A 23846-nucleotide genomic window follows, 5' to 3' on the forward strand; every position below is an offset into this window, starting at 1 on the left:
TCAACTTCCAGGGTGTGTAATGATGTCAGGAGAGCTGCACCCCCTCAAAGTCAGCATACTGTAAGGAAAAAGATGATTTGGAAAAATGGGACAGATTCTCTTCGCAACTGCCAAAATCAGTGATGGAATGGAGCTTTCAAAAATATCTGCCATATAAGGAATAGTTCTGGAGCTCTTTTGGATTGTTTCTGGCTAACTTGTCACCTAATCTGTGTGAAAAAAGGAGAGAGACTGGGCTCAACTTCAATTCCTATGCATAGAGGGGTAACTTAATGACAGTTTGCTTTGTGTTTGTGGGAGGTAAGCTAGATTTATCATGTATTTTTTTTTATTGAAGTTTCTGCTGTGGTCTCTCTTTTTACATTTCAAAGTAAGTTAGTACCCTTTGTTTAAAAACAAACAAAAATCCCCTGCTCCATGTTGAAAATTATACATTTTAGACAGAACTCATATTTCTACTCCCCTTTCTGTTCTCCAATATTCCACTTATTCAAATGGAAGTTCCTGGGCAAGCCACGTGTTATGATGGCTTTGTGCTGCTGTTACCAGATTTCTCTCCAGGAAAGCTGCTGACATGAGGATCTATCCCTTCTGTAGGCAGGTGGGAACACACAAGCCACATGCTGACTGCTCCACGAGGGCTGGATTACAGCCAGTGCTGCTCAGTGGTGAGTCCAGGATGCTGACAGCCTACAGGATGACATGAGAATGAGCTCTGATCTTGCATTCCCAAAGCTCAGGGCAGAGCTTTCTTTGTCTCGGCAACTTATGCAGAGTGACAGGAGGACCGAAGGGAGGAAGAACAAGGAGGAGTTGAGACCATTATGTAAAATTACCTTAGATTTTTAATTGTTAAAATTGTAGGGTGGTAAGAACAAAATGTACCATGAAAAATGAGACTATACTATTAAACAGTCTTTTTGTGGTGACCTCTTGTGGGAATCTCTGCACCTGTCCAGACAGGTTTAAAATCTTTAAGAAATTTGTTTGCAAACTTTAAGTAAGGCCAAACAATCATGTGTCCCGAGTGTGGAAGCCCACTTGTTCTATGCTCATTTTGGATTTCATATATTCATTACTGTCTTGCATCTCCGATGTGTAACAAGTAAAGCTCTGTCCTCCCACATGCTTGTAATCTTTAAATTGCAGCTGCAGCACACTTTCAAATGCCTAGGTTATAGGTTCCCATGCAATTTTCACTAAGAATTCTGTCAACACTCAAAGGCCTGTTCAGGGTGCTGTGGATAAGTTAGCAGCAACCAGCCAGTACTAACAAAGTTTTGTTTGGGACCACAATGCTCCAACATCTGCAGATGGTAAAGCAGCAATTGATACCACTCAGGAGTCAGAACAGTCAAATAGCTTGCTTAAGAACAGGAGCCGATCCCTCCGCTATGTAATAAGCTTGATCAAATGGAATAGTTGCTACCAACAGCAATTAAAAATGGATGATGAAGATTTAACGCAGTGTGGCCTTCCACTCGTGTCCGGCAAGTGTATTGAGGGGAAAGGAGGGGGAGATGAGAGTTGCCTTCAAGTCAGCTGAAATAAGCAACGTGTCTTTGAATTGGCAAAAGCTCAACATCCAAGATAGAACACAGAATGGTAATAATGAAATATCCCAAGCTAACACTTGCAGGGCATTAACAATAATGAGTGTCTGCTCAGTCATTGCACTCAGTCTCACAAGTGATTTTCTTCATGTGAACCTAAATATTTTAACTGTATCACTTCATTTTCCTACAATTCTTGAATCTGAAACTTAGCAGTGTTTCCTACTCCTACACACAGCCTCTTGAGAGATTTAACGGCCACAGCATATTGATCATCACCCTTTCTTTGGGACTTGCCTCTTCTCTCTTGTTGTGCTGCTCCTTCTTGGGCAGCTTCCATTGTGTTCATCCAGCAAAGTTAATGGTCTAAGAACTCAGTGCAAACTCCTAGAGAAACCTCCTAGTTTTTACAGCTCTCAAGTCGTTATCTGATATGACTGAATGTTGCTGTATCTCTAAGACCAAATATGCCTCCTTAATTGAAGATAATGGCTTTGACTGGATAAGAATAGCAAGAAAACAAAATAATAATAATGACTCATTCTAACATTACGAGTAGCTCCCTGTTTACAAGCTGCATTTGGCTTGCTTTATTCTTTCATCAAGTCGTTGTTCCCAGAAGTGACTAGCAGTTTTGGGAATCCCTCAGTTTTTGGTTACAAGAGTTAGTACTGGGCAAAGAAGGTGCCTGATTTCAGAGGGCAGGAGGGGCCTGTCCTAAAGCTGTAATCCTTTAATGAGTTTCAAATTGAGCACCAAGAATAGCTAGTCAATTTTTAAAATACTCAATTGACCCTGGCTGCATCTAATTTTGAACTCAAATTAGGCACTTATTTGTGTACTGTCTTTCATGCACACATGTGGATCAACACAAGTCATATCTCTGCATGTATGTAGACCACTGAACCATCACACTTCCTCATGGAGATTAACTTTTTTGTTAAGCATTTCTAACATACTGTATTCTAGTTCCTTTTCCTGTGTTTAGTTATCGTATTTCTGTTTTCAAAAACACTAGTGAAGATAGGTTTGTCCTTCTGTTTTATAAATTGAACGGTTTCCACTCCCACTGTGGCTTGCTTACTAATATGATACACTTGGAGGACAATAGCCTTTCTTCCTTTCAGTTTCAGTTAGTTTCATGGACTAATGTAATTGGTGTATTTATAGGTGAGGTAATATTTTAAATGGCCCATAAAGAGATAACATTCATGATTTTCCAGCATGTGAATCCCCCTTTTCTGGTTTTCATTTTGGAATGGTACTTGTGTTTGCAAACCCTTAGTTGCCAACTCTTGTTGCAGGATTTGTATAAATGTTAAGTCTACTTCTCTGGGTACTTCAGTGTGAAGTCAAACTTGTTCTAGCTCAGATTCAAAACAGTTTATCCAAGGAAAAAAATATGTCCCTTGTTATCTTATCCACTGTCTGGGCTTCATTATGGTTCTGTGTGTATGTAGCAGCTGTGAGTTGGTGAGATGTTCCTGAGTGACTGTTTTGTTGAAAAATATGGAGTATTGTGGAATTCTTTTTTTGTCTAGATTTAAGGAACAAATTTTCCACTTGAAAATAATCTGTGTATGTAAAGAAATACTTTCCTTAAAATCCAAAGGCAAACTCAAACCTGTCTAAAATGAGAATAAGGAAGCTAGCAAGCAAGATTGACAAAAGGCTTAGAGAGCGTGGAGGTCACAGAAGCCAGATCTTAGTTTTGTAAAGACTTTTTTTATACAGCTGAAAGGAAGAAGCAGGAGTATGATTGTTTTTATTGAATCTCTTTTAAAAGAGACTTCTTTGTTGGTAACTGATTCTGACACACATTGAAAGTGAAACTTGCTATCTCAAGCTCGTGGCAGAACAAAGGCCAACAGAAGTAATTACTAAATTCTTGAGATTCAAGTCTTGGAGAAATTGCCAAAGTTAGCAAGGGCGGTAGATTTAATTGCTTGCAAAGGTTATAGGTGCATTTGCTTCTCTGATTGGAAGGCTGGAATTCAATTTAGAGTGATGCAGGATGTTACCTTGCAAAACTCTCAGTGCAGATTACCGATAGGCATGTGAGGATATGGGATCTTCCTAGCTCTGCTGAGAAGGAGTGGAGCCAATGAACAGCCTACCTGCCTCTAAGTGGAGAGTTAAATTTCAGCATGTTGGTTGCAAAATGTAGGTGTGTGGGTAGAAATCAGCCTGCCAGGAAGAGGGCAGTATGGTTGTATTTTACCACACCTTACGATAATATTTGATAGTAATCACTCTAGCTAAATCCTTCAGATATAAAGGACAAAAGAACTCTCAATTTTAAGGGACTCACACAGGATACAAATGGGAATGGTGATGGAGGAGTATGGAAGTCTGTCCTGCTCCTACCTATTGGCTGCTGGGAGGGCGATGTGAGGCTTGGGCGTGGGAGTGTGTTGTGGTGTGGAGGTCAGGATAGATGATGTTACCTTTTCAGCCAGCCTTGACTGCATGCTATCTCCAGAGTAGTGCTGCTTACATATGGGACTTCGGAGTGTGGCCCTGGCTTCTGCTGCAAGGCAGGGGAAGGTGTGCTCCTACACAGGTCTTGTTAACTGCTGTGCAGTGTGGTAAGCTTGAAGGTCACAGGGCAGAGCCTGTGTTCCAGGTGCTGTCTGATGAGCAGGCAAGGGTGGAAAGCAGTCCTGGTATGCCCCATACCAGGGATTTAAAGGCATTGTCAGGATGAAGCATAGAATAACAAAAGCGATGCCTGGTAACACCAAATGCCATCAATGCCATTTCTTCCTGTATTTTTATTTTATTTTCTGGAGGTCTCCAGTGTTCTGGTTTGTGCCCCAGAATCCCAGAGAGGATCCCAGTTGTTGGTAGGGTGAGGTGAAGTTGGAGGACTAGGACATCTAGTGTTCTCGCTGTTCAGATGCTGAGATGATGGTACTTGCATTTAGTAGAGTCCTTTCTATTCAGTTACAGCTGTAATTTCTGGTTTTCTGTTTTTCTCTGTGCTGTCCATGTTAAATTTCCCTTGCCCTTGAAGAAACAAGAAACAGTTTCTTAAATGGCTAGCCATTTTATTTCTTTCTCCTTTGGAAAAGTTATCTTTCCCCATTAACTCTCTCAAGCTGGCTTCTGGCTTGTATGCATGGCACCTTGCTAGATTGCTGTAAATTTTTTACAAGACCACCACTGTTTTCTGTGAGCCAGAAAAGTGTAAATAACTATGCACACAGCAGGACTCTTCAAAGGTTCTCTGCTAACCTCTGACTTGACAGTTGTTTGGGTTTTTTTTTTCCTCTTACTGTCAGTTCTACATTTTATGTTTTGCTTATCTGCTTTCAAATTTTGTTTGGAGACCCTCCCATTTCCCCCTTAGAAATCTGATTCACCTAGACAACCCTAAACAAGGAAACACCTGAGCCTTAATTGTCTGTATTTAGAAATATGGTTGTGTTTTGTCAAATTCAACCAACCCTACTTTCTCTGATATTTTTCCTTTCCTTCCTCTGTCTCTTCAGATTTGCTATCATCAAGAGTTTTTAAAATATATTCACATTTCAGGCTTAAATATAAACTTAGATTAACTACCATTTAATTAAGATAACATCATCAGGATAATTAAACATCCTGAGATGGAACAACTAAGCCCTTGTGATTTACAGCCTGTGCCGTGTGATTTTTTGTTCTGTGCTCGATACCCATGTGTGAGTGACATCAGCTTTCAGAGGGCACACTGCTAAATGCCATGTCTGATCACAGTGTGACCACCAGCCTGGCTCAGTGGTGGAAGAGATGTGGGGTTGCCTGAGGCTGAAGCCTCACAAGGCAGAGGTGATGCTGGCAGAGGCAAGGATCCTGAAGAGTCTTGCAGACTTCTTTTGTTAAGAATATGCCCCAAGATCTGACCAGGACTTTGGTATGTAATGAGCTGCATTCTGGGGTTCCTTGTGGATGCAGTGTTTTTGCCTAGGAGCACCCAGGGACAACATCCTCTGACTACCCTAGCTGGCTAGGAGACTGCCCTGCCATTGATGTCCTTGTCACCTTTCGGACATAACGCAAATGGTGGGATGTAGCAGGGTGTGGAACTGGCCACACACAGGAACTGCCGGTTGCTGACAGCATAACACAGGCCTTCCAGGGCAGCTCACCAGGGTTGCCTGCTGCTCTCTGCATTGCAGTCCCACAGTATTTTGAAGTGGATTTGAGGGGTTAAATGTTACCTTCAGGCCTGTTCAGGTGTAGGAGAGTGCTTTAGAACATAGGAATGGGGGTCAGGGTGAACATCTCTGTGTCTGTGATGCACGAGAATTTTCTGTAGCTGGGGTAAAGCTTGGCTGCATTGGAAACAGTGCTTTTCTGGGGCTACCATAAGCTCTGAGCTAAAGACTCATAAATGTCATTATTTTCCACTCTGGTTGTCAAAAAAAAAAAGCACCAAAAGTGCCATGTATTTTAGCTGTGTCGCTTTCGAAGCTCCTAAAAAGCCCTTTGGATACCTCCATTTTGAGTTCAGTAAGGTAACCTCTGCAGAAGAAAACAGAACAACTTTGTATGCATACCACAGAGATTTGCTCCTGGCAACCTTTGAAACCACTTATTAAAAGAAATATTTCCACAATTGTAACTAATTGTATAGGAAACAGACTTTGGTTGGCAAATGTGTTTTTATGAGGACAAGCTGATTCATACTTTTCTTTCTACTTAATAATCTATGCAGATGAAAATTACTCTTATCCTTTCTATGAAGCTCTTTCAGAAATCTTTTCTAGTCAGATAAATTAATTTTTTTCAAACGTAAATCAAGTCAGTGGCTTAAAAATTAATATCTTATTCTTGAATAAAACGTTTCACAAGGAAATGAAAAACCAAGATCCATAAGAATTTTTTTTGCTAATAAATACAGTGGCTGAGGATTGGCTGATTGAAAATTTCTGTATTTTAAATCCAAAATATTCATTTAATACATTAGCCATAGAAGAAATGGTTAGACAGATGGATGTTTAGTGTATGTGGATTGGATTTTTCCGGAGTTCTTGATTTAGCAGATGGACAGATGAAGTCTGTAAGATAATAGTGCTGAGCCAAGGCAAAGTTGCTGAGTACAGTGCTTTTGTTTTGTTTTTTTTTAAACTTATGACTCATGGTTGAATCTAAACTAGAACTATGTTTAGTATCGATATGAAATTCAATAGATGGCTTTCATGGCAGACACTGGAAATATGTCTTTGGATAATCTTAAACCAGGCTTTTCTTTCCTCCTCATAGTTCTCTGGACATTCAAATAAAATAACATTTTGCAGTGGAAGGGAAACTTTAAAACAAACAAAATTGGCACAGTGTACCATATTTTTGGCATGCTTTTATGTAATCAACAACTTTCTGTATTTGCTCTGTTTGCTTCATCATACCCAGTTCCCACCAGTTCTTCAGTATTCAGTGTCAGTTTGGAGTTTTAGCTTGTGTTTCCAAACCCTCAGCATGTTTTTTGTTCTTCCACTGGACAAAAGTCTCCCTCCTTAGGTGCTGCGTAAACACTTTACCTCTCTGCACTGATCTGTCCTCAGCAGCCTGCAATGCCATCATATCCTGAGAGATGCTGAATGCATGAGAGTTGCCTTGTTTGCACTACCCCTATTTGTCTAGCTATTTTTAAAGCACTCCTAGCTGAGTACAGACAGTGCTACTCTGTGTTGTGTTCAGCTGTGTGTGTTCTAGGTAACTCTAACACTGCTGCATGCTTGTTCTTTGCAAGAAAAGAGTAGAAATTCCCATTGGCAGATCTTCCAGTTAGCTGAGTGCTACCTGGACTGGGCAGTAATTATTCTGAGTAAGCTTTTCTGTTCCAGCTCTTTTCATTACTGAGGAAGTAAAATAGAGGATGGTGTAATGGAAGGTTTCTTCTTTTATTAAGATTCTTGTTTGGAGCTGGCATGTAAAGATGCAGTTTTAGCTGCTTGGAATAATTAACTACCAAAACATAGGTGTGATATTTGTGGTTAAGGAACTGTGACTTGATAACTTTTTTTTATTGCCCCTTTTCATGAGGAAGCTAATCTCAGCAGCTAAGCTAAACCAAGGCCAGGACTGAAACCCTAGTTGTTCTGCAGCTTTTTCAGTACAATCCATTCACCCAAAACTTGATGAGCTTCTTAAATAATCCTGCATTCTGGAATTTGCTGTGCAGGCTCCATCGGTGCCTTTGAGGAGGAGATGAGGTCCGTAATGTTTCCAGACCTCTGCCAATGCAGTCAGCATAATGGCTTTATTGAAGTCATTCAAGTACCTGAGCAGAGCTGCTTCCAAGCAGGTATAAGCAGACTTCAAGGACAGGATATGAGCACATCCCGAGCCCTTGTAAACAGTGACTTGAGCTGGTAACTACTAAAGAGCAAGTTTTGGGTGGTTTTATTTTATTATTAGTATTATTATTTTATGTATTTAGTTTTTTCAGCAAAAGGCTGCAACTCCCTCTCTCCCAGAGTCCTGTGAGAAGAGTTGGGAGGTATTGATGCCATCCTGCAGTCCCTGCAAAAGGCAGCGGCCGATAGGCTTCAACTGTGAGCACCTCAGGCTGTGGCAAGGTTTGTTTGTGCCTAATGCATTTGGCATTACCTAAGAGTAGGGAGCATGTGTAAGTGCCACAGTTTGCTTCACACCAAGGGTTGATTCTGAGACAGGGAGGTGTAATGGGAGAAGAGAGCTTTCTGTGAAGATGCTTCCTCAGGCTAAACAAATGCTATCCTGTGTACTTCACAGCTGAGGCTTAAAATAGAGATAATAAATCGATACATGTTGTGTTTTGTTTTTAAGCTGGTCTTCAGTCTCCAGATTGGCTTTTAAGTATCTTGTTGCTATGGTGAAAGAACAACTCTCTCCTATGCAGTGGGTGCGGAGAGCAGCACTCCTCACAGCATGGTGCTGTGCTGTCTCTTGATCCTGCAGCTTTTTTTCCTAAGGAGATATGGCTGTTACTGGTATGCTGCCGTTTGATCTTGTCTGTACTTGTGATTGATTTCCTCCCCCCTTTCCCTCTTGCCCTTTATGAATGCCTTTTCACCATCTATGATCTTATCTTTATCTCCTCTGCCTTTTTTCTTAATGAGGGCTCCCTTCTTTTCCAAATGAAAATTAGACTGTAAGCAAAGCCTTATCTTCTTTCTCCCAGATAATTTCTTTCTGTATTTCTGGTCAGTGTGACATACCAGATTTGCGGTAGGTACAGGAAAATATTTTGCTACCAATACATCCGTTTCTCTTTCTTCATTATGTTTTTAAAGTAAATGAGCCTGGACTCTGGTGCAACATATACAGCAGAGACAAAGGGTATTTCTGGAGATAGCAGCAACATTATGCATCTGCTGGTGAGTTCTTACTGCAGCGGAAAGACTATATGATTTGACATGCAGGCATGTCAAGAGCTGTAAATGTCTGTGGTTCATGTAGCTTTGTTACATGTTCCCCTCACCTTGGGCTCAGTTCCCAGCCAATGCAGGCTGCAGTGCAGTTTGCTCACAGGTCATCTCTCCAATGATGAGATGATGTCTGTGCTTGGGGGAGTGAGGAGAAAGGCCAGGCCAATGCAGTGGCAGGGAATACAAATGCACAAGACTGATGTACCCCACTGTCCTTGGACGTCAAGGGAAGCAGCAGACTTTTTCAGTGCTGCTGTGTCAGAGCCCTGGAGCTGCAGATTCAGATGCATTTCTGAGGCTGAACTACTGAGTGCTTTTGTTTGTACTCTTTTCCTCCTCTGCTGCTAACTGCAAGACCAGTTAGGGAAAAAAGAATGGTAATTTAATTGAAGATACACAAATGACCTGGGAAAACTTGGAATGAACCAGAGGAAATGCTGTGAAAGCAAATTCATCTCTTACTGGCGGTTCCAGTTATTTTGAAAGGGCTCAGCTCCCACTGGGTCTCTGAAGTGAACTGGCCATTTTTTCAAGGCCATCTGCTGAGCTTCTGGGTGCTGCTCATTTCTGGAGACCTCTGAAATGTAAAAATCTTGTTGTCTGCTTGTTTGTCAGTGAGAATGCCACGTGCATACTGGATTGACCTCAATTTTTCTCTTGGTTTCCCTTTAATTTACTATATTAAATTGAATCTGTCTCTGTTTTCTGAATTATCTCTGATCCCCTGCAGTGTGAAGAAAGCCTTCTCATCTCCTGCTGCTGCTCTTAGCTGATATTATGTTCCTAAACTTCCGCTTGCTCATTGTCAGTCCTATGTGTGTCTGTCTCCAACCAGGGACGCCTAATTGTGAAGCTGCTCTGGCTGCCCCTAATCCTTCAGTGCCCATGTTTGTCTGCCTGCCCTTGGGTTGTCTTATCTCCTTTGGGTTTGTCCATCTCTTGCAGATTATGTTTCTTTGTGCTCTCTGTGTAGCCCCGAAAGCAGTTCCAAGATCAAGGCTCAGATTTACCTTAGAAAGAAAAGTTAGGAGAATGGCAGCAATGCCTGGAGGGCAGGCCAATGCACAAGGCAGTGAAAGATCTTGTGGCAAACAGCAGCTCTCTGGAGAAACTACACTGTTCCCATGATGGTTTCTGCTTGGTCTGGAGCCCCTTGGCAACCCAGCCATTGTGTCAGTGTGAAGTGCAGTGGCTTTCTTGCTGTATTAATGTGAAAGTGGATTCTGAATTACTAATGATCATCTTTTGCCATTGTTATTCAGTTACATTCTACAGATGAGTATTGGGAACACAGGGCAGGACAGTGTCTGGTATTCCTGTCAGGGGTCCTTTTGGTACTAGCAAAAGAGAAGTCGTGTTAGTAATGTTCTGGTATGACCTTTAGGTCACAATAAATTGGGACTGCATGAGCTGTCTGCTATCATGGTTGGCTTAGGAGCTGAGAGCTCAGTGATCAAAATGTAGAACTTGGCAGAACAATCTTGGAGGCTTTTCCAGGATTCTCTTCTTAGTCTCCATGCTGACACCTCTGCAAGTTGCTGGGCTACTTTTTTTGGGAAACAAGGTTCTCGTTACTGAAATAGTTACATTCAGTGATACCTCCAATGAGCAGAGTCCGCTAGGTGGCTCTTTTTATAAGGCTGGAAAGGAAGACAGGAAGAGGAAGACTTCACAGTTCAGCTGTCAAATAGTAGTTGCTAGAAAAGGAACTGCATGCCTAGGAAAATTTTCATTCTGCATTTATAAGCAGATTTATTGCTCCAGAACTAGCCTTAGAAAAAAGTCATATGTATACCTAGCATAAAAACCATGGGTGTATTTCTGTAAAAACAGAAATCTGCTTATCTGCTGAAGGGAATTACGGAGTGCAAGCGCTACATCATCATCTCTGCTGGCAAGATGAGGCTGGAGGTTGTCAGGCCCTTTTGTTCCTGGGAAACAACTTGACATGATAAGATTAAACCTAAAATGTCACAAATAATGCTGGTGTAAAGAATTTCTAGTTTCTTTTAAGGTATAAGATGCTATACCAAGCAATAATGGTTTGATAAATCCATATGTTGTTTTAAACCTATATATATTGTATATGTGTGTATGTATGGAGGAATGAGCAGGTTATCCCTTTTGAGCTTGTTTCTCTTCCTACTTGAGGTGACAGAAATTTTTGTTACTGTGTTTCACAGGTGCCAGTCCCAAGTCCTTCACTAGGACTACATATGTTGTGATCATGTGCTGGCAGGTTGGTCATTGGAGATTGTTTTCTCTTAGGATCAGAGCTTGAGCAATATTGTCATGAAGGGCCCCCTGTGTTATATAAGCCATTAGGGATGGACAGGCTACCAAGGCCAGAGCTTCCCCACACACATGTATATAGGCCAGTTAAGCTGGAGAAAGCAAAGCGCATCCTACCATACAGCAAAGTTTTGGATTGTTCCTCCATGAAAGCCCAGGAGACAATCCTTTTGGCCATTCAGAGTGGTTCCCAAGTCCCATTTAACTTGCTTAACAATTAGTCACTGTACTGAATAAAGGGCAAATGGCTTATTTTGACAGGGACTGTAGCCTTTCTTTCTACATTTTTTTTTCTTTCTTGCAAACACATGCAATAAGATATTTGTGGACTTGCAAGTCTGTAAAATTGCGTTGTTTAGCAAATTTATACAATGTAAGCTGCAGCAGTTTCATCATCAGTGGGAAGCCTGTAACCGGGAAAAGGATGAGTAGGAGAAGACCTTGAAGGACTATCTTTTGGTGGTTCTTTGCTGGTACATTTTGAGGCCGTAACCTGATGGCTCAGCAGCTAGCGGGCTCGTTCCCTCACTCTGTAGTCTCTGTATCAGCAGGGTGTTTAATATGACAGTGCTTTTTGTGATACGAGCTGCTGACTTCTGGGAGTACCAAGCAGATGGTGACTACGTGAGAACACATGTAAGTGGCTGACACTGTAGATCTTGTTTTCCCCAGTTGTCGCACTGTTCAGGATGCAGTATTTAAGACCGGCGTCAGCATAAAGGTTTATTTCCTTAAGAAAGAAAGGAAAAATAACTACCCCCAAACCAAACCCAAACACATTGAGGCCTCATGGCTCTGGTGCCCTGAGCTACAGGGAGCTTGTCAAATCTCCCTGTTTGCCAGGTCTGCCAAATTTTAGAGAAGGCAAAAATAACACTGCAGAGTGCGTTTCCTGGGTGGAGTTAAGGGGCATGGTACTATTGCAAAATTCAAGCAGTAAATAAATGTGAATCTGTGTAAAAAGAGTACTTTGAAAATAAAAATGAGGACAAATGGGCCCAATATGTATAAATAAAGCAATTTGCTATTTCTTACATTTTCCGCCAAGGACAAAGGAAATGATAGTATAGTGTCTCCTCATGATCGGTTGAAAGCTGCACTGTTCTGTTGGATTCCTCTTCGGCAATCTTTTCTTACTCAAGTGACTGAAATCTGTCAAATTCCAATAGACAGATTTCAAAGTGTGTTGTTGACCTTCTTCTGAGATGGATCTCAGAATAGATCAACCTTCTGATGTTTGTTCTTATATCAGCATATCTGTAGCTTGTGGAAATGTAAATATTAAAGCATAATGTCTGAAACATAGCAACCCTTCAGTGCCCAATGAGAAAGCCAATCTGCCTGGTTCATGTGGTACATTTTACTCCATCTGCAGAAATTAGTTTCGTATGTGCTTTTAAAATATTTAAAAAAAAAAAAAAGGAAAGAAAGAACTGAAAACCCACCCCTCTTTGAAAATGATACAGTTTGGGAGCTGGCTAGCGCATAGGATTTTTTGCAGAGTCACATTTAGTTTCTCAGCAAAGAAACAGGATTGTTGTCTGCAGAGAAGTGCTAGTGGAGGAAAAGCAAGATCCAACAGGTTTGGAAAAATGGGAGATTTGGTTGAGACGAGCAGACATTAAGCTGCCTCAGATTATCCAGTTGCACCCAGCAGTTTCTCTGCGTACAGTGCCTGGTCCAAAGTGTATCACAGCAGTGCAGTAATTTCAAGGCATGGGAGTAGTGTAGTGGTAAGCACTCAAGCAGAGGGCTGGAGCAGGTGATCTCCAGAGGTCCAGCCTAAATTATTCCATGTCCTGAGGCTATACCTGTCTGGGATCCATGAAAGTTCTGAACAAAAAGTTGGGTTTAAAATACAGATGTGGAAAAACAGGAGAATGGTGAAGCCACATGCTGGCTTTTAGGCAGTAAAAGCCACATGAATTAGCTAAAGTATCATGACTAAAAGGAAGCCTTCCTGAGGAAGGGAGGCTGGGGACACTGTATTCCAAATGTCACTGTGTCATTCTCTGTTTTCTGTAAGCTGCCTCCAAAATTTTCTGTTGAAAGCCAGAGCTAGCACTGTTGCATCTGAAGCATTTATTTTGTGATTTATAACTGTGACTGATGCTCAGGAGAGAGATGCCTGGATGGAAGGACATTTGAAAACAGTTTGGTAGCCAGCACAGATGCCCAGGGAGCAGCCAAGCCCTTAAAAACTAACAGGAATGAAATTTTGTCCTATTAACCCTCTGAGCCAAGGGAAACTGTGTTGCTGAGATCCTGTTTTTTATTGCTGAAGGGGTAAATTAACATACTTATTTAAGAAAATACTCAGAAATGTGCTTGTATTTTACCCTGCTGATAAAACTGGATAATGATTGTTTTCAGGGCTTTTTTTGCATGACTGGAGAAGGAACATTATGTGTGTATTGTGTGTGAGCCTTTCCAGACAGTGTGTGACTTTGTCCCAACCTGCTGTCCCTAGTATAAGATGTCTCCGAAGAGGAGGTTAAATAATGCCGGCGTTGTATGACAGGAGTTTTGTAATGTGAGTAAATATCATATGTTTAGCTGTAAGCAAATAAGTCCTTTTAAATATCACAGCGGATACCTTAGGGGAATAAACATGTGCAGTGAAAATGGAAGCAGCTGGAAAATATTGTGGCCTTTAAAAAAAAGAAATTTAAAAATCAAGCGGGTTTTTTTTAAACTTTTTTGTCATTTTTGCCTTCTCTTGAAAAAATGCTGACTTTTCAGTGATATATCAAAAATCTGTCTATATTAAAAAATAGAACTATTTAGGATGGAAAATCAAAACAATTTTAGTTCCTTTAAGTTTCTGGAAAAATACATTCTATCAAGAACTGAAAGTTTATTCTGAAGAGTTTTGATGGAATACATTTTTATAAGCCTTGGTTAAATAAGATTTATAAAGGTAAATTGTCCTAACTCACTGTCTGTCTGATACTGTTTGTTCTGTTATAAAAACAAAACAGAATTTCAAAATGGATTTCTGAATGTGCTAAGCACTCCCAAGGTGGGCAAAGTGCAATTACTTATCTTTTTGGAAATGCTTGTCCTAAAAGTTTTTGGATTTTTTTCAAATACTTTAGTGCTCCCATGGAAAATGGAAATATCTCCAACTTCAGCTGCAAGCTGAAGCTATGTATATAGCTACTGCATAATGCCTACGTGGTGGGATCCTGATTTAGAGGAGGGTTGTGCCTGCAATTATTATGTCTTCATTTTAATTACAAAGCCAGGAAAAGGAAATGGGTTTGCTCTTCCCCCTCTGTGAGGAAATCAGTGTATTTCAAGTTAAATTTAAAAATAACAAACACCTTAAAAATCTTGTACAGCTGAACAGGAGATTAGTGTCAGGTTTTTTCTAGAAAACTTGAAGCCCAAATATACCAGCAGATAGAGAGACTGCCATATTCTTGAAAGTGCTGGTGTATTCTGGGAGCAGGGTGTGGAAAATCACCTCTACTCTAAATCTTTGAAGCTGAAACCAGATAAGTGTGTCCTCTCTGAAGGACGTGTTGCTCCTGTTGTCACTCATATCTCTTCTGACATTGAAATTTCTAGATTCATAGTTGGTAGGTATGGGAGTTGGTTTTCTTCCTGTCACAAGGGACACTGGAGTCCTTCTGGCAGGAACACTGGAACAGAGAAATATTGTATATGCTAATGGAAATTAATTGAAATTTTAAAAATAATTTATAATATATGACTACATTATAAAAAGGTTATGCACCTCTTTTATTCACAGTAAGGATTTCTTGTCTTTTCAGCTTTGCTTTACTGTTTTGTGATCCAGAACACAAAGGTTGTTAACTGTTCATTAGCATACTCTGATATTCTTAACATTGTACTTAGTTATTTATGAAGAATGAGTTAATAGATTAGTAAATAGCATTAACAAAGTCTTGCTTATTGATTTCCTAAGGTAATAACAAATAGGTGTACCTACATAGTTAACTGTACAGGTAATTAATGGCTGCATGTTTGGAGCCAGATTCTCTGCTATTACAATGGTGAAACAAGTGGAGTTTTGCCAGCAAATAACTTGGCCTGTTTTCTGTTTGGCTGTCTGGAAATGCATTTTTACTTCTTAAGCCCCAGTGTTTTGCAAGATCTGTCTGCAGGTAGATCATGGTAAGATGGGAACTATCATTTCTAGGAAATAGCAGATGTTTAGGTGAGTTGGTGAGTGGTAACTGCAGTACTTGGGGTAATTGTCACATTCTCAATAAGCATATCTCTGGTCAATGGCCTTAAGCCGGTAATAACCAAAGAGTTGATTTGTTTTGTTGGTTGGGGGTTTTTTTTGTGTTTTGTTTTGTTTTGTTTTTAAGGGGGAGGTATAGTGCATCAATTAATAAATTAAAAATCACATTCCTACATGCCAAAGACTTTAAATTGGGAAACTGGTATCTATTGCTGGGTGGAATAATAATTTTAAGTAGCTGAACTAGATACGTGCATGTTGACATTTTTGTTTGTGCATAAATTCATTCTTAATGTTGTAGGGCATAGCTGGATGCAGGGAACATTAAAAGAGCTTGACAATGTCTGAACCAAGATTCTGGTGTCAAACAGGAGGTAAAATTCACTTTATTCTAATTATTGATTAAAATTTTATTAACAGACTTTAAAGATATTGGTGGAGTAACTCTTCAGGGATGAGCAACCTAAACATGTGCCTTCCTGTTTCCATAGCAACACATCATTTTCATCCTTTCCAGGCAGCCTAGATTGCATTGTGTACTGTGAGAGTATTAGATGCAAAAGAGCTGTATTAACAGCTCAGTAGTTTTCCCTAAACCTTGCTGTTAAATATTTTTGGTTTGGATGATCATTAGAATAAAAAAGTGGTTGGGATTATTGTGCTTTTTTAGAGAAATAAATCATGGCAGCAGAGCTGAAAATGAGAAGTAACTGGCAACTGGGGTGAAGTGGTTTGGTCTGATTCACTGACTGCAAAACTGGCTATTCCTGTGACCATGAAATGCACTTTGTCAGTAAGGTCAAGATAGTTGTAGATAGATAGTTCTCAGTCTAGTTGTTATTGTTAAAATCTTTGGAAGTGTTTTTGATTCATATTGTTTGAGTTGTTGGAGAGAATTGAAGTAATGTAGTAAAGGTTAAGGCTATAAATGGTGGCTGTTAGCAAGGATCAATTTTCCAGCACTGTGGATCATGGCCTTGGAAGCACATTTAGAGGTGGCATTTTCAAGCTCAACATAAGAATTTGGTAGCTTTCCAGGATACTTGAGGCCATTTCAGACTGCAGCATATTCATGTTTGTTGCAAGCTTCAAACTGTTTTATTGGGTTTGGAATGTCAAACTTGTCTATCAAGTCATAGATTTCTAAGACTGGGACAGAGCATCTCAGTATCATTCTCAGACAGTTCTCAGCTGCTGTGAGCAAGGAAACTCCTTTTAAAAGTGTATCCTTTGGATAGAGAAATATCTTTTAGAAAGATACATCTTTTATCTTGTCTGTAAGAGATGAATAATACAGTATATCCCTATGCAAATGTTTATTACTTTCTATGAAAAAATGTGTACACCTTATTTCTTCTCTCCATTTGTGTAGTGTCAGTTTCCCAGTGATGAATCTTTGTCAAATACAGCAATTGTGCTACAGTGTTTTCTGAGCTGATTGCATGCATGTCTTCTGTTTTGGCATTGTGGAGGCTTAAATTACTGTTTAAACTGTGAATTTTAAAGTGCTATTTTAATGTTACCATTATACAGTAAAAGAAGCAGATTACCGTGGGGGAAGTATTTAAGCAACGCATAAAGATGCAGATCACCACAATATTTAATTTAATTTTCTGTTTCTCCATTTGTATAAGTTTTTCCATGAGGTTATGTGAAGCATGTCAATAAAAATCGAGAGCTTTCACAGTAGTTGTTGCTATAGTTACGTGGTGCAGTTCTTAGCCTCCTGCACAGAAAGTAAACCACCTGCAATTCCATAAAATCCTTTATTGGCAGAGAAAGATTGAAAGAGACAGTACTGGTGTGCAGGTACAGAGCAAATTCTAGGTTGCTCTGATGTCCTTGCAGCTAATGCTATCTTCATGCAGAGGTCTGCAGAAATGCTTTATGGATGAGAACAGCATGGAAAGGGGACAAAAGACATCTTTTGGGGGGAAAAAAGGTGCTGGATGCAGAAAATGGAAGATAATAAATAAGTACCAAAATGAACTAAAAAGAATCTCAGTTCATAGCACATCTCAGCTCCAGGAAATGAGAGATTAAGTTGCCTTTTAAAGCCATCTGAGTCTTACCCCTCCATACAGACAGAAATGTCACACTCACAGAACGCTGCTGTTCTCCTGACTCTGGAATTCAGTGCTTAACTTAATCCTCAGGGTCTGTACAGCACAAATGTTGAAATTAACACTGACTCTTAGGAACAGCTTTTTGCCTCAACAGATCTTATATGCCTAAAACGGCTTTTAGCGTGGCTTCTCTCTACTGAACTTACTTAACTGAATTCTACTTTCACTAGATATTATTTTCTTTTATCTGTCCTTTATGGACATTAATTTAAAGATTTGGTATGAATTACTGCTATAAACCATAGACTTGTAAAATCTTCCCTGGGATAGACAAATGTCCCTGGTCTGTAGATGGGGAAACAAAAGCATTGAGGAGCATTTTCCTATGGAATTGCTCTGTAAAGCAGGCCTATAAAAAGTCATCTTTACCTTCACGATTCCCTTCATCAAGTTCTTTTTAAGACTGAATAAAGTACGACTGGATTATTTCATATCAGTCACCATGTGAGAAAGGACAGTGAAGTAAGTGCATAATGTCTCATCTTATGTTAAATTTGAATGTTCATTTTTCAAGTATGTTCTAAATATATAGATAAGCCAAGATTCCAAGACCCAATAACACCTTCACTGCAGGGTTTTTATTTACTTTTTTCTTAAGTTCCTGACCTAAAGAGCAATGTGAATCTAATCCCATGGATAATTAAATAAAACAGAGATTTTTAGAGTTTTTTCATTATTTATTTTCATTACACAACATCCATGGGCTCAAGGTGAGGTCAGACCATGTAGTAGAGGAGGCAGTGAAAGATGTTCCCTGGCCTAAAGAGATAACAATATAAATAGCTAAAATAGTCAAGATGAGGTGGGACAATGTAGAAACAGCGGAGTCGGTGAGTAGCCTTTGGCCGGTAATGCAGGCAGTACTCAGAGGTTTAGTCCCCTGCTGTCTGCTTTTTCTTGTGATGGTTTCTGCCATTTGTCAGGAGGGAAGGTCTGACCAGATCCCTTCAGAGCTCAGGAAGGAGGATTATATTTTTGCTTTGTGCGGGCTAATTCTCCCTCTATAATGAGAAGGTTTAGAGTCACGTGGCTAAGAGGAGCAAAGCATTAGTAATGGAAACTGATAGCTGGAAATGAAGGAATTAGTCATGACTCAGGTTTTGCTCTCAACTACAGACAAACTTTTTTTCTCATGACTTCTTTTCTCATTTCAAGGAGAAGCAATTGGTCCCCTTGCCACTCCCATCAAGGCTTGCCTTCACTGCTTAAATCCTGTTAAGACCTTTGCTGATTCCCAGTTGGAGAAGTAGCTTTGAATCCATCCATGTAGTGAGCCTGAAGAAGAACTGGTTACCTAATCATATTGTCAGCTAAGTAATTTTTGCACCTCCTGGGACTTGGGTCTAGCCAGTGCATGCTGACACAAAGCTGAAGTTGACGTATGTTGCCTTGTGGATTAAAAGTTGTGGTCGGTATCATGTTCAAAAAGCATGTAGACAAGGCACTATAGGACATGGTTTAGTGGGGATGGTTGATGGTTGAACTCAATGATCTTAAAGGTCTTTTCCAACCTAAATGATTCTATGATTCTATGTTAGTCAAATGAAATCTTCAAAAGTAGAATTACACTTTGGAATGAATACAAAGTTGTTATTGTTTAATTGTCCTCTGGAGAGCCAAAAAATTTCTCAGTAGCAAAAGCATCCAAAAAGCATTTCTTGCAGAGAGCGCAAGAAATGTTTCTGCCTGCAAGAGTTTTGGGAGCTTTCTAAAACTAACAAAAAACCTCCAAGCAAACAAAAAACCCCACAACCTAATTTAAAAAAGAATGAAATAAAGTGGTATGGGAACTGTAGACTAATTAATTAGAAGAATCTCCTAAGAAATTTCTGAAAAGGATAGCCTTTCATGCTGGAAAGTAAACAGTTCCATCAGCAACCTTTCAGCAAGACACATTGGCAGGAAGAGGTGTTGAAAATCAGAGCCACTGAAATTAACGGAACCATATTTCAACATAGTGATTTAAAGACAGTTCTAAATAATAAAGAGCTACTACTTAGACACAAAAAGAATTCCTATTTCCTAAGAAATTTCTGAAGTGTCGTGTTTTTCCTCCATAGTAATAGGCATTCTCATGCAGAAATTGGGAACAAACTTAATCTATCAGGCAGCTGAATAAACTTCTGAAGTCCCCTTTAAATTTAATCATGCACAACTTTAACTGCCTTTGAATTAAGACCTTGCTTCTTTTCCTTTCCTATAGTGTATATTTGAACCAGCTAGATACCAAAGATGCAGTAAAACTATAAAGATAGATCATGCTGTTTACTGAAGTGGCACCTAATGCAGTGCTGATCATCATGCTATAGAAGGTTTTGTCAACAAGACAGCATTTTGGGTTGACTGTGTATACGTGACATTTTAGAAGATTAGTTTACATCTATATTCTCAAAACTGTTTAAAGATTTTGGAGGCACCTGAAATCTCAGTGGGTTTCTGATTTTGCCTTTGAAGTATCTTATTTTTCAGAAAGCTCAATGTCTTCTGACAACAAGTTTTTAAAGCAGCTTGGGCTGGGCAGCTAGGGCAAAATTTGTCTGCTTTGACTTTAAACTATGTCTGAGCTAGGCAGATATCTGTAGACAGTGGAGAGGAAGAGATGAGTAAAAGGGTGGTAGAAGGATTCTTTTGACTTAAGTATTTGCTTTGGATGAGATGAACACCACTCTGAAAAGTGCCTGTTTGTCACTTGAGTACGAAATGAGTTAGGTGCCTAGGTGAAGGATGGATATGTACATACATGTAAGTAGATGCACCATAGATGTTCTGGGCTTAGACAAATGGAATCCCACTTCCAGAAACTGAGGTACTCCAAATCAATAATGATCATCTGCAGAGGGATGTGTGCAGAAAGAGAAGTCATGTTGTGTGTTGCTACTAATCCAAGGTCCCAAAGCATGAAATCTGTTAAGCAAAGAGTTCTGCAAAAGATAACCAGGCCTGAGACGGGCATTATTGACTGTGAAGGGTGATGGAGTGAGATGCGAGCCAGTAATGAAGCAGTGGTAAATGGGCAGTACATCTTTCTGTTTCAAAGTTATGTCACTTCACTGTTGAAAAGTTTTTTACAATTTGGACTTAGCTCTCTCCGGCAACAGCCAAGATGCTGGCTACTTCATACATCTATCTATGTAGGTACCAGATACATGTCTCCTCTATTTGCCTATGCAAGATCCATAATAATATATATGTTTTCTGTAGAACGTATGTATGCCTGTGTGTATATGTACATACAAATATTTTACAAACACGAATGTTAAGTGTAGTATTGCCAGTTGTGTTGTAATTCTTCTTGCTCTCTTTTTTTGGACAGTAAATTGATAAAGACAATGGGTGGCTGTGGTCATCCTAAAATACCTTGACCTGGTTGGTTCTTGTATCCTTTGTAGTATTTTTAAATAAAGATTATGGTCTTTATTTTTAACCTTACCGTATCAAAAGTTATATGGAGACCTTTAAAATGCTGATAATCACACACACACAAAAAAGCTCTAATTTAGGAAAAGATAGCATTTTTAAGTGTTTGAATGATTTGGGAACGTGAGTCAATTCTGCAAAGTTGATTGGACACTTAAAATTCTTATTCTTGCTTTGTCTGTTGCTGGGTAGATTTAAGAAGCCTCCAGTGTCAAGAAAATGGCATTTTGGTTCACCCATGAACAGAACTAATAGCTGTGTTTAGTAAATGATCTTGAAGAGTAAAGATCTCTTGGCTGTACTGTACAAGAAATATTTTCATTATTGGTATTCAGCAAGCTTTAAGTTATCACAAGACCTTTGAAGCAGAGTCAGAGAAAAACAGTTTTAAAGTTATTTAAGGAGACATCTCAACATTGTCTGACTGTTGTCTTCATATTTGGTTGTTCTGTTTTCCAGCAGTTTAAAGAATGAATTCAGCTTCTGTCATATTCATATTGCAGGTTAGTGAGAACTACTTTGTATAGCATTCATTTGTTTGTATGTTATATGTGGACACACATGCATATCAGGTATTGCTTTTCTTGATGCAAACTGAAGCTTGCAGTTTCACCAGAAGTTTGGGCTGATTTGGTTTTAGTCTTTTACACTATTTTCTCGGTAATATTATTCATACCTTAAAAGCTTTTCATGCTATTACTTTTTCTTTGGGAGTAATGATAAAGATTTGTCTTAGTGCCACATGTAGCCTTAAATTCTAACTAATTCTTTTCTGTTTAGCTTGCTTTCTAGGTTGCTTTCTATAGCTGCTCCTGCTTTGTGATTAGCCTAGTGTCAACTATAAGATGGAAGAAACTGGCTTTCTACATGGACACAGGAAAGAGCAGTGAGGCCAAGGCATGAAGGAGACGCTGTATTTCCAGTGTTTCTGCTTCGTCCAAAGCGAGGAGACCAAAGCTCTTGAATTCTTAATTTGGTCAAATATTCTTTCAGAGATAGAGTTAGGGTTTTTTTATTGTTGGTGGTTTTTTTTTTTTTTAATTCTGAAGAATACTTTGTTATCCCAGGTCCCTGACAGATATAGTAGTTCCAAAATGGTGCCAGATATTCCTGTCTTGTTTCCAGCTCGTTTCCTCTTCTCCCTGAGGTTATGCAGAGGATCAGATGGGATAGCGCCAAACGGCATCTCAGGGACCCAGCTTGTGTTGTCCATTCTGGTCCTCTGACCTTCTGGAGCTGGCATGGGGCCTCTGAATCCCTCTGCCCATCAGCTGTTCTTCCTGTCACTGTGCCAAAGGCAGATTTTACATTCCAACCTCAGATCCCTGCACCTGATGCATGAATGCTGTTTTCATTATGGCTATTTTGCCAGGGTCCAGAAAAAAATGTGCTAGAGCAGAAACTTTCAGAAAACACCTCTGCAGTATTAATTGCAGGAGGTTTTTATCTCAGGACTCTCTTTTGTGCTTGCCTTCTTCCAATTACTGACTTGATACATTCCCTCTACTTAAGGAGCTGCCCCCAATTCAGAATTTAGGTGCATGTTAATACTGATGGAGGCAAAGTGTTGAGGTGTCTCCAAAATGTACCTTGAACCCTATGTGGCAGAGATGTTGTTTGCCTTTCCTAATCAGAACAATTCAAATGGTGTTGCTTGACACCCAATGGTATGCCAAATTCTGCCTGCATTTCCTTCCCAGTCTTTCTCACTTCTAGGGAAGATTAGGCAAGAGTGGTGTGAAGAATAAGTGTACGGACATCTGACCCACAGAGGAGGCTGAAGGTAGAAATGTGGAGAAGCCATCCTGCAGCAGGGTTATTCCCTGACTAAATGGCCTGAGTTTGTAAAAGGTTTGTTTGCACACCCTTAGGTACTCCATTCCACTTCAGTGCTAGGGTCTCTTTAGTCCTGTGTGTTGCTCGAAATGCTCAGGTTTTGCCAGGTCAGTATTGAAACTGAACAACTTTTTTTTTTTTTTTTAACAAGGATTAGGGCTTTGTTATTAAATAGCTTAATGAATAAAAGTAAAGGAGAATAGAGTGAAATTTGTCCGTACAGATGTGAAAAGGTAAAAGTTAGCAAGCTGTGCTTTACATCTTGCCCAGAATCTTTGTTCTGCACCAGAAAAGTATGTCAAAATCTGTTTTTATCTAAGTGAACTAGTCTTTGGTTTTAACAGATGTTGATGTGAAAGAACTCTTCCTTTGCTTAATATCAACAAGAAATTCTTCCAGACTTCACTCAACAGTCATGTATGATTTTGAACTGATGTTTGGAGAAACAGATTCAATCCTGCCTTCTGTGCACTTCTTTTTTGAAGCTGTCTGCTTTGATTGTCTTCCTGAGTGTTTTTAATTCTTATGGTATGATGCTTATTATTTAATTATACCTGACAAAGCCTATTATCCCACTACTACTTTTATATCCAATATTGACCATTTGCTTATTTTTTCCAGAACACTTACTAAAATATAAAATATTGCTCTAAAAGTACAGCTAAAAAAATAAGAGGTGTTATTCCTAAGGTCCTGGTCTTCCTGGCTGTTGGTTACCTGGGAGAGGAAACAAAATTTGTGTCTCCCCCCTGGTATTTGGCTCATTACTTTGCATAAGTTTCTTGACTAGGTGATATGGCTCAAGTTTCCAATCTTTTCCTAACTTTAAGAAATGGGAAGAGCTAGAACACTTGGGTTCTGCTTTACCGTAGACCCTGAAAACCCTCTCTGAAATCAGAGCAATGGCTTAGCCATGTTGATGGGACCGAGGGTGCAGTTTATGGTGGTATTACTTTGCAGCTTGTTTGGGGTTTGTTTGGGTTTGGGTTTTTTTAAGTGGTTTCTTCAGTAGTCA

At 39.6% G+C, this 23846-nt stretch overlaps 1 protein-coding gene across 1 annotated transcript in view; it reads left to right on the forward strand.

The window, feature by feature from the left end:
• Window positions 1-23846, forward strand: part of SERGEF (secretion regulating guanine nucleotide exchange factor) — a 173766-nt gene that overhangs the window by 138140 nt on the left and 11780 nt on the right.

Source organism: Haliaeetus albicilla, chromosome 16 (assembly GCF_947461875.1).
Source record: "Haliaeetus albicilla chromosome 16, bHalAlb1.1, whole genome shotgun sequence".
NCBI classification, from domain to species: Eukaryota; Metazoa; Chordata; class Aves; order Accipitriformes; family Accipitridae; genus Haliaeetus; species Haliaeetus albicilla.